The 17963-nt window shown below is 35.3% G+C and overlaps 1 long non-coding RNA gene across 1 annotated transcript in view; it reads right to left on the minus strand.

Annotated features, from left to right (window-relative positions):
• The window catches only part of LOC144381711 (uncharacterized), a 160574-nt gene that overhangs the window by 97055 nt on the left and 45556 nt on the right, over positions 1–17963 (minus strand). The window contains exon 2 of the long non-coding RNA XR_013447481.1: positions 2030–2116. This is a non-coding gene — a long non-coding RNA (uncharacterized LOC144381711). The remainder of the gene's footprint in view (positions 1–2029; positions 2117–17963) is intronic.

A 17963-nucleotide genomic window follows, 5' to 3' on the forward strand; every position in this document is an offset into this window, starting at 1 on the left:
GTAGAAGTGAGAAGAGAAGTTACTTCAGCCAAAGGAAATGGAGGTGGAAAGGAAAAACAAAGTGAACAAGATGAACTATTTAGAGAACAAATGTGATTAGAAATATACTTCTTTAGAAGAATAAGCATAATGTACTTTATTCCTCTAGAATTCTGGAGTAATAGAAAGACAACAGAGCCAACATACATCAGTCAGTCAGGATCAATAATAGCAAAGATGGAAATGGAAAGAAGATAATACTAGCTAATGAAAATTGAGATACTGAAAGGGATAATGAATAGAAATTTTCAACCCATAAAAGCACCATGTGTTACATGAAATTACTCCTGAACAGTATTACAAAGCTACTTTTGGTATTAATATAAGGCAAATAAAAATCTGAGGTCATTTCTTGTGTAGTTGGAGTGAGTTTTGGGGGACTGCAGCTATGAAAGAAAGGCTGTAGAATGATTTTCATCCACACAATACAGAGAGATCAAAAGTGGAAACCTTCTCAATCTCATCAAGTTTCAAGTCTAAGACTAAAAATCATCCTCTTTTTCTTATTTTTGCACCAAACTATAAATAAAGACAACTCTCAAAGAATCTTCATAATCCACAACTTATTCCTTTATTTTAGATCCATTCTATATAAACAGCATCTAGCAAAATTATTTTTGTACAGTATTGATACATATCTCTAAATTTGGAATGTGTCCTGCTCTTGAATGATCTAGAATACAATGGTATATATTTGTATCATATCAGCAGAAATAATTATATAATACTCCCTAAGGGATATTGAATATTTTTTTCAAATACAGTTTCTACAATACTAAAAGACTAAGGGGAATATACTCATCTGGAAAGATCAGATCAAGAAACATTTGGCATTCAAGGAGAGGAAGGCATGGAGAACAGTCATGTGCAGAAGTGCAGAACACTGGCTTTTCCTAAACCTAAGCCCTCAGTTCTTTTGCCTTAATTATACCACACTACTCCTTCCTACAGCTGCTATCTTCTTACATGAACAGGAGCTGTGAGGTTGTGTAGTAAGCAATCTGACACTGCAGAGAGACAGCAAGGAAGACTCAGTCCAAGCACAAGCCTTTCACTAATCTAATGCATTGATCCTTATCCCTAAACATCATTAAGACATAAACTTCTTTCTTTTGAATTTCCTCCAGCCTTGAAATGAAATAGCCATGGGAAAATAAGTGTCAAATGCCTTTGATATGCTACCTCAAAAATCTGTCCCTGTGGTCATAAAACACTACCTAGAACCAGTAAATTAAAATTTGTTATAGCACTAAAATTCACACACTCACACACACACACACACACACACACACACACACACACACAAATATTGTTAGAGTGAAATCAAACAGAAGAGACAGACAGTGTAAATTGTATGGTAACCATCATTTCACCTATCAAACCAAAAGCTAATAAGCAAAATCACAGTGAGAATATGGATGATTTGAAAATACTTCAAAGCACTCTAGGTAGAATTTTCTAATTAAAAAAAATCAATAGATTTTACCTCAAACCAGAGATCATTTAGATTCATTAATCATCAATAGCCATACCAAACTAAAGTGAGAGACCCATGAAAGCCAAATCTGATGCTAAGTGTTCAATTAATTGATCCTAGTGCCTTCAAAGTGAAACGCATGGGAGCAAGCACTCAGAAAGAACCAGAGGGGAAAAGTAAATATGTTTGTTGGTTGAAAGCACAGAGTGGAATACAATGCCAAATGTTAGGCAAGGACTCACTACTTCTTATCCTTCCTTTTTTTCCTTGCCAACAAATTATAGCTCTTGGGAAAAGACACAGCAAACATTATAGAGAAATGCAAAAGATGGAACAAAGAAAAAAAGATAAGCATTCTTCGTTCCTCTCTTTATATAACCCCTCACACATATTTTATTCATCAACATTTCCTGGTACTGAACCACCAAAACATGTGCTATATCAGTTCACTTCTCTATTTTTCTTTTATTTCCACCAATTCAAGCCTTCAACATCTCTGCTTTCACTACTTACAGAGCCTCCCAACTGGTCTCCTATTCTTCAGTTCTGCCACCATGCCAGCCATTCCTTCATTCTCCACTCAATTTCCAAATAGTCTTTCTGAAATAAAAAAAACAAACAGGTCAGCCCCTTCATGAAAACACTCCAAGGACTCTCCATAGTAAATTTTTTTATTTAGTAATTTGTTTATTCATAATTTAGATACATCAAAATATTAAAAAGCACTGTTTGATATGCACAGTTATTTGGGTTTTGCCAAATGCACATAGTCATATATCCACTACTATAATCTAGAAGAAAGGAAGGGATTTTACAAAATAAAAATAAGTACAACTAATTGCTCAGTCCCAGTCAGCCTCTGAGGATTACTTTAACTAGGATGCCCATTCAAATCTTCTCTCTAATACATCTCAGTGGATACTTGAATGAAATAAAGAAATAGCTATATGAAGATCTAGAAGAAAATATTCAAGGCATAAGAAATCAAACCTAAGTAAGAATAAATTTTGATATGCCTGAGCTATTGAGAGGCCAGAGGCACTGTGAAAGAGAAGACTAGTATATAAGATGAGCTTTGGATAGGTGGTGGGTCCAGCTCTTGTAGAGCCTTATATGAACGGTAAAGAGTTTAAGTGTTCTTCTAATTGTGATAAAAGGAATGGTATGCTTTGACTTAGGCTTTAAAGATATCTCTGCTGGCTGCTGAATAAAGAATAAATTAAAAAGAAGAGAAATAAAATCAGATTATTCACAAGAATACTGTAGTAGTAGCTCAGGTCAGAATGATGGCATTTTGAGCAGGTATCTTAAAAGTTAAGATTACAGAAATGGATGAATTGGGAGATATATTTTAGAGACAGAAGAAATAAGATTTTCTCTAGGATTAGATGTGATGGTAGAATGTGGCAGGGAAGAGAAAGAAAGGATTTATGATTCTGTCCAGTTTTTGGCCAAAGCAACTATGGTGGAATGAAGACACTCTTAGAAATTAAGACCTATTTTAGACTTACTAAAGATTCATTTATGACATTTAAGTATTATCATACAAATCATGATAGATTTTAATTATATTACTTTAAAAACATATTATCTTCTCAATTCTCAGCCCAAGTAACACCTCTTGGGGAACATCTCCTTGATATCTCCAGGTTTAGGTATACATTTCTTCTCTGTTCTCATATTACTCTATCTTCACCTCTAATATCCCAAATGATAGTAGATACAGAGTTTCTTTCATCAGACCTAATAGTTTCTACCTTAGGATATATTAAATTAATATATTTTAAGTATGTGGATTTCTTTCTCTTATTTTGATTTTTTGAATCATATTTTCTCCTAAGGAAGACTTTCTACAAATAATATTTTGAAAATATCAAAGTATCAGACAATCACAGTAGGTTAAAAGGAGCACACACAGCAGGTACCAGAAGAGAAAGAGATATATCAAGGGACAGACAAGGGTATGAGACAATTTGCCTAAACGGAATGTTCCAAATGCAGATAATACAAATGTTCACCTAATGTCAAGAGGGTTGCTTTGCTTTCAACAACTTTATGATATTTTATCAAATATGCCTGAGAATCTTCTCCTTTATATAACAATTTATCTTCATTTTTGCCTTCAGTTTTGTATGTTTGACAATTTAAAAGATGATCCTTTATTCTTTTAAAATATCTAGTCAGAAAGATTCTTTTTTTTTTCATGGCCTTCTTGCTTTGTTCTTATAGAGATTTTTTTTTTCACCTCCCTGATAGATGATCTGCCAATATTCCATTTGAATTAAGATTTGGACAAGTGGTATTTAATTACTAGTTGTTGTTGAGCTGATATAAATGCTGTAGGTAAAAATATCATTTTCTACTGAACATATATTTTTCCTCTATTGTCTGATCCTAACCAAAGCTGGAACTTTTTCTACTCTCAAGGTATACCAAAGCAAGCAAATTCCAAGATTTTCTAGCACTGATATTTTCAGCTTAGTAACTTTTACTAATATAGTTGATGCAATTAACTTTCACAAGCTGTGGCTATGTAAGCATCTTATTTTGTCCATTATATATACAGAAAAGTTTTGCTAAGGTTACATGTTTTTTTTAAGACACACAAAGACAATGAGGTACAAATTTTAAAATATTACTTAGTACCATGTTGAAACAATATTTAGGATTTTTCTGTTAAGTGTCTACTACCTATACAAAACTGTCAAGACATTCAACTACCCACAACACTTCTATCCACCCCTATACATTTAAAAACAACTTAACCCCAGAAAAAGCCATGTAGCTCCAGACAAAGTTTATAGAAGCAAGAAAGATAGTCTTCTAAAAAGGATTCATGGACTGGTGAACTCAGGAAGTAAATAGCTGACCCTTGAACAACACAGGTTTGAACTGCACGGGTCCTCTTACACACAGATTTTTTCAATAAATACAGATAGTACTGTATTGCATTTTCACTTTCTTATGATTTTCTTAACATTTTTGTCTCTGACTCATGCTATTATGAGAATACAGTATATAATACATATCACATTCAAAATACGTGTCCGTTGACTGTCTCTGTTATTGGTAAGGCTTCCTGTCAATGGTAGACTATTCATAGTTAAGATTTTGGGTTGTTGGGGCGCCTGGGTGGCTCAGTCCTTAAGTGTCTGCCTTCGGCTCTGGTCATGATCTCCAGATCCTGGGATCAAGCCCCACATTGGGCTCCCTGCTCCACGGGAAGCCTGCTTCTCCCTCTCCCACTCCCCACTGCTGTGTTCCCTCTCTTGCTGTGTCTCTCTCTGTGAAATAAATAAATAAAATCTTAAAAAAAAAAAACTTTAAAAAAAGATTTTGGGTTGTTAAAAGTTGTATGCAGATTTTCAACTGTGCAGGGGGTCAGCGTCCCTAACCCCTACATTGTTCAAAGTTCAACTGCACCTCTTAATATCTCTTCTCTCACAATTTTTTAATGTATGGACCATTCATGATATCCTTAATGTGCAAAGCAGTACCATTTAATTAAAATGTACTTATAGGTAGGACATTTCAGTTGGAGAGAGGGAATGATGGGAAACCATGCAGTCTTAAAAACAGAATGGACCTAAGAAAGGAAATTTACAAAATGTTTAGGGTCAATCAAACTGCAAAAACTCCAAGTATATTTTACCCAGATTAGAAACTTGATGCAACACAGGAAGAGGTAGGTGAGGAGTGGGGAAGAGCTTGTATCAAGTATTTGTTATGGATAACAAATAAAAAATATTTTAAACATAGATTACAAACTAAACCCTAAACTAGATATTATGATACAGAAGACACATGTCCATTTTCTTCAGGACTTTACACATTTATTGGGAATAAAGGAAACTATAAAATTGAAAACAAATTAAACAAAAATCACCATTACTTATACATGTTGGTAACTTCATTAAGGCTTCAGATAATAGTACCTTCCTACTAATTATGTTTTGATTGATTTGATTGATCATACCACCCATTATCCATAAAGTTTAAATCAAAATGGCAAAATTTTAATAATTTTGTTCCTTTAATGTGAAATAATTTTTTGCATAATTTAATATATGTATCACATGATTACATATAGAAAATGCTATTCTATAATAAGGGAAAGATTATTTCCATTATTTTCTTGCTAGAGATGTTACTACTTAAGTGGGTTAATATAGTTTTACTGCCTTTCATATCAGCACTGTTCTCTAGTATTACTGTTTTTATCATTGTTCTCTAATATATTATACCTGGAAATATTGTCACGGTGCTTCAAATTTTAACCTAAGTTTCACATTCCAATTTTCTTAAATGTTAATCACACAGTAAATCTGTAGATTTTGTGAGTATCAAACATCCCTTCTTATTTTTGAATTTGCTTATTAAATCAGAATTGAATCCACTATTCTTGAATTACATCCAAAGCAATGATTAAGGCAAGCATATAACACATGTACTGTAATTACACACACAGACACAATGTTTCTGGTGAATGTGAAGAAATTATGAAGTTCTCCTGATAACCCTCAGTTCTTTAATTGAAAAGGTTAGCTTTTTCACTGATTCAATTATAATATAAATATAAACATATTTATTAGCTATTATGAACCAAGAATGGGTTCCTATGATGAAAAATAAACAACTGATTATTCAATAAAAAGTCTATATTAAAACATTCTAAGAAATAATTTTGCAGGACTTTTCTTAAAATACCTATCTATTCTTCAATACTTTCATACAATGAAGCAACATAAATAAAGTTATTAAGATAACTTACAATAAGGCCAGTATTTTGAGGGACCTACAATTACATTATTTTTTCCTTGTTTTGTTTAAAGATATCATTATATGATACTGTGGCTGAATGTTTAGCTCTTTATGCATTTGGAAATTCATTTTAATAGTTAAAATTTAGTGGGCAGCATTAGTGGGCAGTTTCTACCAGAGGATATTGTATAAGCCTCTTAGCTTTCAAAAATGCAGTCAACATTACCCACGGCAGAGAAATCATGGGAATATAGAGATGGGAGGAACAACAGATAAAAATAACAGCTACATTTCATGGGATGATGTACTAAACAATAGGAACATTTCAACCAATGAGAAATTGGCTTCAGTTTTCCTGTGGAACCTTTGCAATAAGTAAGCCCAGAGTAAAACACACACCATCTGATGTAGCAACTCTGAAGCACCACTGTAGAGCAGGTACAACTCAATACTATGATTCAGGAACAAAAAAACTAAAACACTATAAAAACAATGAAATCTATAGCTGTCAATATATTCAACCTGCTGGCTCAGGTGATGCTGTGAGAACGTATCTTACTCCCCAGGTTGTAAGGAGGCAATAAGTAAAGTGGGAACTTGGCAGCACCCAACTTCTGGTCAAAGAATCACAACTGTATCCATCACTAGCCAGGCATCCACCAGGAATACCATACTGTGGGAACCAGGATGGAATAACAGGCGTGCATGCAGTTAGTTTGCTGATGAGCTATTTTATCTACTTCACCCCCAATAAATATCCTGTTCCTCAAAAGTCTAGCAAAAATCGTTGCTCAATTTGATTACTCTTAATGGTGAGTCAGGGAGAAATGGAAAATGCTGTTAAAGTCCCCACTCCCTTCTTCAGATTCCCCAGCTTACTCAGGGGCCTTCCTAACTAGGGAAGTTAAGCAAGTTACCAAATCTCAACAAATTAGCTCTGCATGAGCCAGACTTTAGCCCCATGTCTGTCTAACTTTTAAGCTTGTGCTCATTGATGCTGCCTTATTTGTTGAATATGGCATGATTATGTCTTGCCAGCGAACTGTTACAAGATTTACCAAAGGGGATGAATTCAGGTTGCAAAGATGCTTGGAAGTAGAAGGATATATATTGCTCAGTTGTATTAATTCCTTCCTCTTGCAACAAATCTGCCATCTAACTCTACGAAAAGTAAATATTAAGTGAACTTCTATTTTTTTCCTAGTCAACTGCAATCACTACAGAGCTTCAATAAAAACTGTACTCTAGTAAAATCACAAGATGGCCATGGAGACATTTCACAACAGATTCTGGAATCTCATATTAGAAAACACAAAAAGAAAAAGGAAATTGTGACCTCATGCTTTCATTTTGCCACTGGACTAAATGCATGAAATTGGCCAATGAATATGACTACCATTAGTAGCTATTAGAAATTGTTTCTGTAAAAATATTCTATAGAGAAATTATATTAGTTATAAGGCATAAAATGAATAGCACAAAATAATTTGGGAAATTTTTATTAGTGAATTGGGAAAGGATAGAATTTGGAATTAATTATTAAAGAAGAAAACTTAATATAATATTCAAAAATGATTAAAACTATGATGATAAAATAAACTTTGCAATTTTTTCCAGACCCTTGGCTGGCCTTCCTAATTTACACAAAAGCCCCAAGCTCTCACAGCAGACCCAAGCAGAACAGGCATACACTCACCACCCTACTAAGAACTTCCTTTTTTTTTTTTTTAACATTCAAGGTTTGCAAAAGAATATAATCAGTAATCCCTGTAGACAGGTTGTAAAATAATACGAAAGGCAGTTAATCATATTATAGTAAGAAAATATTTGAAAACTCACAAAAGCAAAAACTGTCTATAGATTCCAAATATATATAGCCATGGGATTTTAAAACCTGTTTTTAAAACAAATCAAGGATCTCAGAATTGAGCTAACTACATGATTTGCCACCCAAAGAGGTCCTGGAGAGTTCTGAGTAAGGGTCTTTAGATCAAATTTTCTCTTAGAAAAGAGTTTGGGAAAAGGAAAATTTTGTTAAAAACACTATATTGTGAATCTAAAACTGTAAAACCTAGTTGCTCTGTTTTGAGAGGAATAAAGCAAGGGGAAAAGATGGATCATGAATATCTGTTTATTGGAAAGAAATACTGCCTGAGGAGAATTAAATATTAATTCTAGATTTCAAACTAAAAATGCACCTACACTATTCTGTCAGATACCAAAGTGAGACCTTGACAAAATAAAATATTTATATGTAAATAAAAGTGTCCATAAAGGAATTTAAAGTTTATCCCTGAATCTGCCACTCTAACACTACAACACTGGAAAGTTGTCAACATGGCGTAAGTTTACTTCCTTGAAAGAAATCATGGTTTGAAAACCACAAAAATAACAGGGGGTAAAACAATACAGCACAGATACGGCTTCTCAGGGTATAAAACAATAAAGCACAGATAAGGCTTTTTTGTGTTGTTGTTAATTTAAGAACCTCTAAAACATTTATAGAGAATTTTAAATTATGATTCATAATCATTTATTTATTCACTCAACTATAATTTATTTAGAATGTTACAAGCTAGCAATCCAAGAGCTAGAAGATGTATAAAGTTTCTGTACTTCTAAACTTTCCATTTTAGTTAGGATAAAATTGATTTGGAGGAAAAAGTTAATGATTAAGAGCAAATCAATTAGTTAGAAGTTACATGAAATAAATCAGGGTTAAATGAGAGGGAGTTATTTGCACAGGCCACTTTTGAAACCATCTGAATGTGCTTACAAGGCAGGGATGGTGTGAGATGTATAGATACCATACAAAAAGCAAAATTTGATCTGAAGTTTTAAAAGCAATTTCAATGAATTACTACATTCACAGCACTGATATGACTGTTCAAGTTAGCCTTGACTTCAGAGTACAAAAATTAAGTGTTGTTTTTCTTGCTGTATAATTCAAGCTATGATTGTAACTTTATTGAACTAAAAGTTAGAAAACCTGGGTTCTAGTTATTTACTCTAGTTATTTACTCTCTCATTGAACTTATTTTTCATTCATTTAATATATATTTATTAAATGCTTACTTAAATATCAGACAGCCTTGGTATATAGCAGTAAAGACTATGTAAACTCTTTATCCTTTTCATTTCCTTCATAGAATATATCATGATTTAGATTTTTTTAAACAATTCAGATTAAATATAAATTTCAAATCACTGATTTATTTTCTCTTTCCCTCACCAGAGTAAAATCTCCATAGGATCAAGAACTATGTCTGTGATGTTGATTACTATATAGCTAACAATCTCATATAGTAGATGTTCTATAAATATCTGCAAAAATAATAATGAAGGAAGAAGATAGAGAAGGAAGGCAGGAAAAGAGGGAGAAAGGAAGGATGAAAAGAAGGGGAAAAGAAGGTAAAAAAGGAAGAAAGAGGGAGAGAGGGAAGGATGGAGGGAGGAGGGACACAGGAAATTTAACATACATTTATTGACTGTCTGTGATCTAAACAAACAACAAGAATGAAACCTACCAGTTTAATGCAAGTAAATGAATACCTGCAGAGCAGAATGGCTATTGCTATGAAGGAGAAAAACACAAATGAGAGCCAATAATCCAGTTGAGGAAACGGAATCAAAGAACGCTAGTTGGTAAAGGTCATGCTAAGCTCTGTCACAACTGCATGTCTTTGGATAAAATACAAGCGTGACATAAAACTTTTTACTGAAGTTCAGGTGAACATTTTCAACTGCCGACTAGATCTTCACTATGGACCACTCCATAGCAATTTGGACTGAATATAAATTGAATGTGTCCAAACTGATTTTTTCATTCTACTCTATACATCATGATTTCTTCTTTTATGAATCATGTGATCATTCATTTCATTAAGCCAAAAAAATGAGACAGCCATGCTCTTCCTCATCTACTCTATCCAAGTGCTTTTATTATTATTTTCCTCCTAAATTTGTGACAAACTCTTTTTCTCCATTCATACTTGCCCTTGTTTCAGATCCATCTTGTTCTTCTGCTAGATTATAATTATGGCTACTTAAGTAGGATCCTATGCCTGTTCTTGGAGCTCTCATCCTATAGCAAAAATGGAATTTTAAAAATCCAGATATCATTATGTCATCTCATTGATTGAAAGACTTTAGTACCCCTCCTTTAGTAAGTATAAACTTAGCATAAGTAAAAGATCACCCGTGATCTGTCCTATAAATATCTTCCCTACCTTACATTCCCTATGCTCCAGTCATAGCCAACTGCTTAAATTTCCCAAATATATCCTTCTTCTCATCTCCACAATCTGCATACATGTTTATTCTACCTGAAATGCCTACCTCCCTTTGCAGATATAACTAATTCCTTCTCATCTTTCACTTTTCCCAAATTTCTCTTGTATAATATTACACAGTTTTAGCATCCATGTATAACTCATTATAGAACTTAACACAATACTGTGTAGTAGGTAATACATTTGTCCTTCTCTATGGAATTTTGAACTCCTGAAGAGCAAAAGGTCTTGTGTGATTCACTTATAACACTGGGTGGTACATAGTTGGCGCCTTACAAATAACTGAATAAATCAATTTAAAAAGTAATTAATAAATAAACCATCACATTTTATGATCTCATCCACAGAATATTTTTTTTGTGGGTAAGTTTATTTCTAAGTTACTCTCCAATGGTCAAACTTCTAATGTTTATTTTAAAAGAAGGAAAAATATTCCAGGATCTTGCACCTTATTCTATGCAGAAATTCACTTCTATTTTTTCCACAGAGAACATGTGTACATGCATAAACACCTGCCTATAAACTTACTATTCAGTATATTTAGTTTTCTTATTAGGAGAAAACAGGATCAAATAGGAAAGATGGTGGTGAATTACAAAATTGCACTGTTAATACAAATTAGTATGCCAATGAACGGTTACCTTTGATTAGGAGAACTTTTAAAGTTCCAGTATACGTGAGTAAAACATTTTAAGCTGTACTGAGTTTTCTTCTCACCATTTTCTTAAGAGAATTCAAAAATCTAAATGACTCCAGGTGTTAAGTTTTAAGGAACAGAATGCCACATCTCATTACCACTGGGTACATACATGCATATGCACACAGGTACACACACACACCTTAAAGGTGTGGAGATGAGCAGTGAAATGGAACTTAAGATGGAGTTTTTTTTTTTAATATTGAATGCTAACATCAGCAAGAAAAATCAATCAGTACAAACCAGCATCTTTTTAAAAGGGAAATAAATACAAGACACAGTCCTAAGAAGGAAGCAACATCAACAACAGGAAAATAAATAAATAAAACCACCTTGGACTGACAATTTAAATCTATTCATGCTTTCTAAATCTTGATTAATTAAAAAACAGTAAGAATGATTCAGGAGATGCTACCAAAACAATAAACTAGAACTAAACATTGAGTAAGATAAACTATTCTATTATCAAACATAGTCAAGGAGAACAAAATTAACAACACTTCATAATATAAACCCTAATTATGAGAGAAGAAAATCCTCAGACATAATGTAACCAGATAGATGTATCTTCATTTAGGGAAATATGAGACATTCCCACACCACTAATCACCGCCTACTCCCTTGGTGTTCCAAGGTTGAATCTGTAAGAATGTTGCTAGGAAGAGGAAATCAATTAGCATATAAAACCTGAATTTATTATTTCAGTATTTTTATTTAGCCATGTAACTTTCTTACTGACACCTGACAGACAATTTTAGGAGGCTTTCCTAAATACTCTTATTAAGGCTTGTATCATATTGTAGTGAAATTGCTCATTTTCTCACTGTTCTCCATCCCATGCAACTGTAAGTTTCTTGAGAACAGAGTGTCTTTTCTACAGCATCTTTAATGCCTAGCATTGCCCAGATGCATAATAGGTGTCTGTGATCTTCTGTTCCTGTTGAATAAAGTGTCAGTACCTTCTAGCCACAGACCACCAAGAACACACCCGTAGTTAAACAAGTAGTTTTTATGACTCATGGCAGAGAGGGAAAACACCCATTCTGGGGAATGATGAGCCATCTCAGTAAGAGGGTATTAGAAAGCAATTACAATATTTGGGACTGTGTTGGGTGACTCTGGGGCAGGTCAAAGGAAGCAAGGCTTTGCCGGGCTTTACTCTAAATTTGATACCATTAGGAAGTGGGGTCAATTCTAAGATTGGGTAATGTAACACATCTTATCTCAGAGAAGGTAAGACTAGACAAAGGCCAAAGCTGTAATTACTAAAACAGCAACAGTGGCTCCTATCACCCACATTAGGAGGATGTATTGTCCTTTTGTTAGTGTGGACAATATTCATGTCTTTGACCCTGTTCAAATATAATTATGGAGTGGTCCTGCTTTTTTTTTTTTTTTCTTGATTCTTCCTTCATAGTAAAGGAATGGGCTTATCTGATGAAGATATTTTGTGAAATTTCTTAGATTCCAGAGGAGAATAAAAGGTCCTAGCCATGACTGATAGTATCAGGTCAGCTGCTGAAAGGCAGAGGTTGCCTTTCTCTTTCCTAAAAGAAGTGGATTATTGAATTGCTTAATACCAGGGGTTTTTTTCCTCTCAGCAATTGATCCACTATTGCACAATGTATCAATTGCATGACTGATCAAAATCATCAAAAACTTTAGTCTACTCGTGGGAAAGGTAATTTACTGATCTGCCGAATAACAAACTTTCAACTGCCTGTAGCCTCCACAGATGATTACCCTCAAGTCTTCTCCTCTAAGTGCATGCAGTTCCACCCATTGAGAGGTAGTCCATTTCTTCTTCTCTTGACTCTGAGATAGTTTTAAAATTTGCTTTGATCAACAGAGTAAGCTGAAGCCTGATGCTGTTTCATTTCCAGGCCTGACTTTTAAGAGGCCTGTCTGCTTCTGCCTTTCCTCTTGGAAGCCAGTCGCCATCCCGGAAGACTGACTACTCACCTTGCTGTTAAAATACCCAAGCTAGCCATAAGGAGAGAGAGAGAAAGGCCATGGAGAGAAACACTGAATGTGTGAAAGAGGTATTTTTGGACCTTTCAGCCCAGCCTAACCCCCAACTAAATATACAGGCATGACTAAGCCGAGGCAAGGCTACTAGAAAAATTGTACAGTCAACTCACAGAATTGAAAGCAAATAAAATAATTATGCTTTGGAGTTTATGCAACAATAAATATTTGGGTATCCTAGAATGTAAGCTCGTCCAACACTTTAGAAGTCTACTCATCCAAAAGGAAGGTATATTTCTTGAGAGTTAAAATGATAAAAAAAGACATAGAAAACTGTACCATTTTCATTATGAGTAATAAGAAAACATGCAAGTTCTTCAACAGTTTTTTTCCTCCTACTAAGTTCTGAGAAATTTTAAGCAGGAAAACTTTAATGGATAACTTAAATTTCCATTTGTGTCTGTGAGAGAAGTTTTATAACAAATGTTAAGAATGTCCATTTTACCATATATACAATGGAATATTACTCAGCCATCAGAAAGAATGAATAACCAACTTTTACATCAACATGGATGGGACTGGAGGAGATTATGCTAAGTGAAGTAAGTCAAGCAGAGAAAGTCAATTATCATATGGTTTCACTTATTTGTGGAACATAAGGAATAGCATGGAGGACACTAAGAGAAGGAAGGGAAAAATGAGGGGGGGGGAATTGGAGGGAGAGATGAACCATGAGACTATGGACTCTGAGAAACAAACAGCGTTTTAGAGGGGAGGGGGAGGGGGGATTGGTTAGCCCGGTGATGGGTATTAAGGAGGGCATGTATTGCATGGAGCACTGAGTGTTATACGAAAACAATGAATCGTGGATCACCACATCAAAAACCAATGATGTAGGGGCACCTGGGTGGCTCAGTCGTTAAGCGTCTGCCTTCGGCTCGGGTCATGATCCCAGGGTCCTGGGATCGAGCCCCGCATCGGGCTCCCTGCTCTGCGGGAAGCCTGCTTCTCCCTCTCCCACTCCCCCTGCTTGTGTTCCCTCTCTCGCTGTGTCTCTGTCTGTCAAATAAATAAATAAAATCAAAAACAAAAAAAAAAACAAAAAAAAAAAACCAATGATGTATTGTATGGTGACTAACATAACATAATAAAATTAAAAAAAAAAAAAACGTCCATTTTATGATTTCTATAATAATTCTTTATGTAAGGGCATAACATAAAATAAATGAAGACTTCTTAGAAAAACTAACTAATGTACCCCAAATGAACAACTTTATGATCTAATTTTATATAAGAAAGCAGAGTAGAAGTCTTACATTCTAAGCTGGGAGCCGAATAACACAATTTGAGGCAATAGTTTTGGATGGAAGTATTCTGTATAGGTGACTGAAGAGAAATATGATTAAGGTTGCCAGATCAACAGGAGACAGGGCTGACATTCTAACAGAAAGTTCAGAAAGTGCTAGCAACATTGTTGTTCAACCAGAAAGAACCCCTCAACTTTAAAATAAGTTGTGTCTTCAAAGACACCTACAGATATATAGCTGGAATTTTTCTTACAAAGACCACTTGGATCCAGTTATAGTTACTTGAAAACCTACAATCTCAAACTATAGATTATATTACAGATGCTATTTTTCCTAGAGATTCATTTGGTTTGGATCTTGTTCAAAATGCATATTACCAATGGTCTAACTTAATTAGAGAGAAATCTCACATGTGTATCTGTGCAATATCCACTTTATTTTTTTTTTAAAGGTTTTTTATTGGGGCGCCTGGGTGGCTCAGTCGTTAAGCGTCTGCCTTTGGCTCAGGTCATGGTCCCAGGGTCCTGGGGGAAGCCTGCTTCTCCCTCTCCCACTCCCTGCTTGTGTTCCCTCTCTCGCTGTGTCTCTCTCTGTCAGAGACAGCAGGGAGCCTGATGCGGGACTTGATCCCAGGACCCTGGGATCATGACCTGAGCCGAAGGCAGACGCTTAACCGACTGAGCCACCCAGGCACCCCAATATCCACTTTCAAAGAGCATAATCGCCAATGTATATTTCACACTGAGCCAAATATCATAATTGATAACATTTATGTGCTGTATTACTTAGCAGTAATCATTTTTATTTTGGTAATGCTCTTCTAAAAGCTATCAATGATATTGTGAATATAATTGTTGTTGGAACTTCTTTCCCACAGTAGTTAGAAATTGGAGCCAACTACCCATAAGAATAGACTTTAAGGAAGCCTAAAGGCTGGAATAACAAAAAGATGATACACCTGGGAAACCATCTTTTGATTCACCCACAGTAAACACTAGGGAATATACTTGAGCTGTTAGCAGTTGAATACACTTGAGCTGTTGGCAGCTGAGCTTTGGGTTGGCTTCCGGTTGGCAAGCAGAGATATCATTTGAATCTAGAAATATATCCTGTCCCCTTAAAAATGTCAGAGAGTTGCTCTGCAAAAGGAGAAATGCACAACTCATTCTATTCAAGGGTGGCACTGGGTACTGTTGCAGGGATTTGAAAATCACAGAGGGTGGTCCTTTGGACTGAGACTGCTATTGTTTTCCTGGCTTTGAGTAGCAATTTTGTGTATTTTAAAGGACTTGTGTCATTTGACTGAGTCTTCGGCCATCTTTCTGGTACCATCCTCATAGTGCAAGCCCTGCAGATTGAGGTCTAACGTAAGTTTAATGCAAAGCATTGCACTCCTGATACACTGACTTGGGGAGATATAAAACAACGAGAAGGATATGATCCCAGAAAACACAGGATCGTATTTTTAACCACACTCCATACCAGATAACAAAACTATGTAGCTGGGGAACTAGGAAGAACAACTGTAAAAGTGTTACATCTTTTGACCAGAGGCTCTTTGGCACTTTGGCCAACTGGTTAAACACACACACACACACACGCACGCACGCACACGCCCTAAAGTCTGAAGTAAGCAAAATGTATAATTACCCTGTGGCTTCTCTTGGCTCAATAGAAGAGGCACCTGAGGTTTTACAAAACAAAAATAAATAGGAAACCACCAGATTAGGTGTCTGGCTGGCAAGGAAGCAGATACTAAAACTGTGGTCTCCATAGCTGGAATGAAGACAGCTGCAGTGGTGGTGCTGTGAATGGCTGAGGTCCTGTAGGACTTGCAAAACCCCAGCCTGGCAGGCAGCACCTTTCTAGGCATGCTTTTGTAAACTGCTGAGGTATTAGATATGGGAAAGGGTAAAAAAAAAAAAAAAGAAAGGCGCTGAGAAGTGCTTTACCTCGTACCAATGCAGTTCTAACTGCAGGGAAAAAAAATGATGAGAGGGTCAGATCACAGGAAGGAGACAAAATAAGTGAAAGTCCTGGTATTACTTTTAATTGTGAGTAACTCTGTTTTAAGATGTGTGAGCTAATCTTGTTGCTTTTATAGACAGTCTGAAATGAGAGCAGTGACCTCGGAGCCCTGTGATTTGCGCAAGCTAATTGGGTTACAAATAATAGTCTTCAGAAGACAGAGTATCAGAAATAATTTTCTAATTAGAACAGGTAGCCTCCAAGTACAAATGTAAAAGTACTTCATTGAGACAAAAAACTTTAATTGGTAAGAGTAGGCAAAAGCTATTTCATTTTGAAACTTCTGATTAAAATATGGTACATACATATATGGGATCTGGCCAGGAATAAGGTGTTCTTCAACTATGGCATTGTTGCCATTCTGAGTACTAAATTTCCTTGTTGTTCAGAACCATCCCACCCATTAGAGGATGATTAGGATCTCTGCCCCCTGCTCACTAAAAGAAGGACATTATCTTTGGGTCCAAAGTAATTGAGCAAAAGCACTTCCACATCATTAAGGGAGAAAAAACTAAGGGATGTACCATCTGAATATACATTTAATAAATATGAACTGCTAAATTTTGATCAGTCCAAGATTCCTAGCATATTAAATTAATATGGCCTTGTGCCCATGCTGATGTCTATTTCTGATATAATTTTGATAAGAGGAAAATGACTTCTCTGGGTTAGAGCTAATTGAAATGGGGGCAGGGGAAAGGGGAGGATGGATTGGCAGTACATCTGAATCATCCCCTAGGTGATAAGTCTTAATTTAAAAAGTAGTTCCCTGTTTTTATAGATTTTTTAAAAATATGGTTTAAAGCAACTACTTCTATGCTGGGGAGAGTCAGTATGGATAAATACATATTCAATATAAGATAGTTCAAGTTTGAGTGAAACGCCTCAAAAAAAAAAAAAAAAAAAAGAGAGAGAGAAAGATTAACCAAGTAGAAGCTGACAAAAGTAAGCATCTCTCTGTAGATCCCAGGTGAAAAGAACACCCCAAGAGTATCATGAGAGAATATGCAGACTTCCTACAAATGCTCAGCCAGCTGAGACCTTTTCCTAATGCAGGTCAAGAATGCCTTCTACCCAAGGACTCATGCATTTAATGGAAGGGACTCCATTTACTCCATTTAGAATGGCAACACAAATGATTTCTGGAATAGTAAGTCTCCTGTGAGACTGAGTAAGACTATCAGTACAGATACTAATATGAAAAGCAAAACAAACAAACAGAAAAAAAGAGAAAAGCAAAACACAAACTTTGGTATTATAAGCCACCAGACAGATAGTAAATCTGAAAAAGCTAATTCATGGGAGGTTTTGTCAGTATATGTTCATGGTTACCCCATGCAGTTACTCTGCCTACACCAAGGGCAAAATAAGACAACCAATCACCTTTTGATATT

Source organism: Halichoerus grypus, chromosome 5 (genome assembly GCF_964656455.1).
Source record: "Halichoerus grypus chromosome 5, mHalGry1.hap1.1, whole genome shotgun sequence".
Lineage (NCBI taxonomy): Eukaryota > Metazoa > Chordata > Mammalia > Carnivora > Phocidae > Halichoerus > Halichoerus grypus.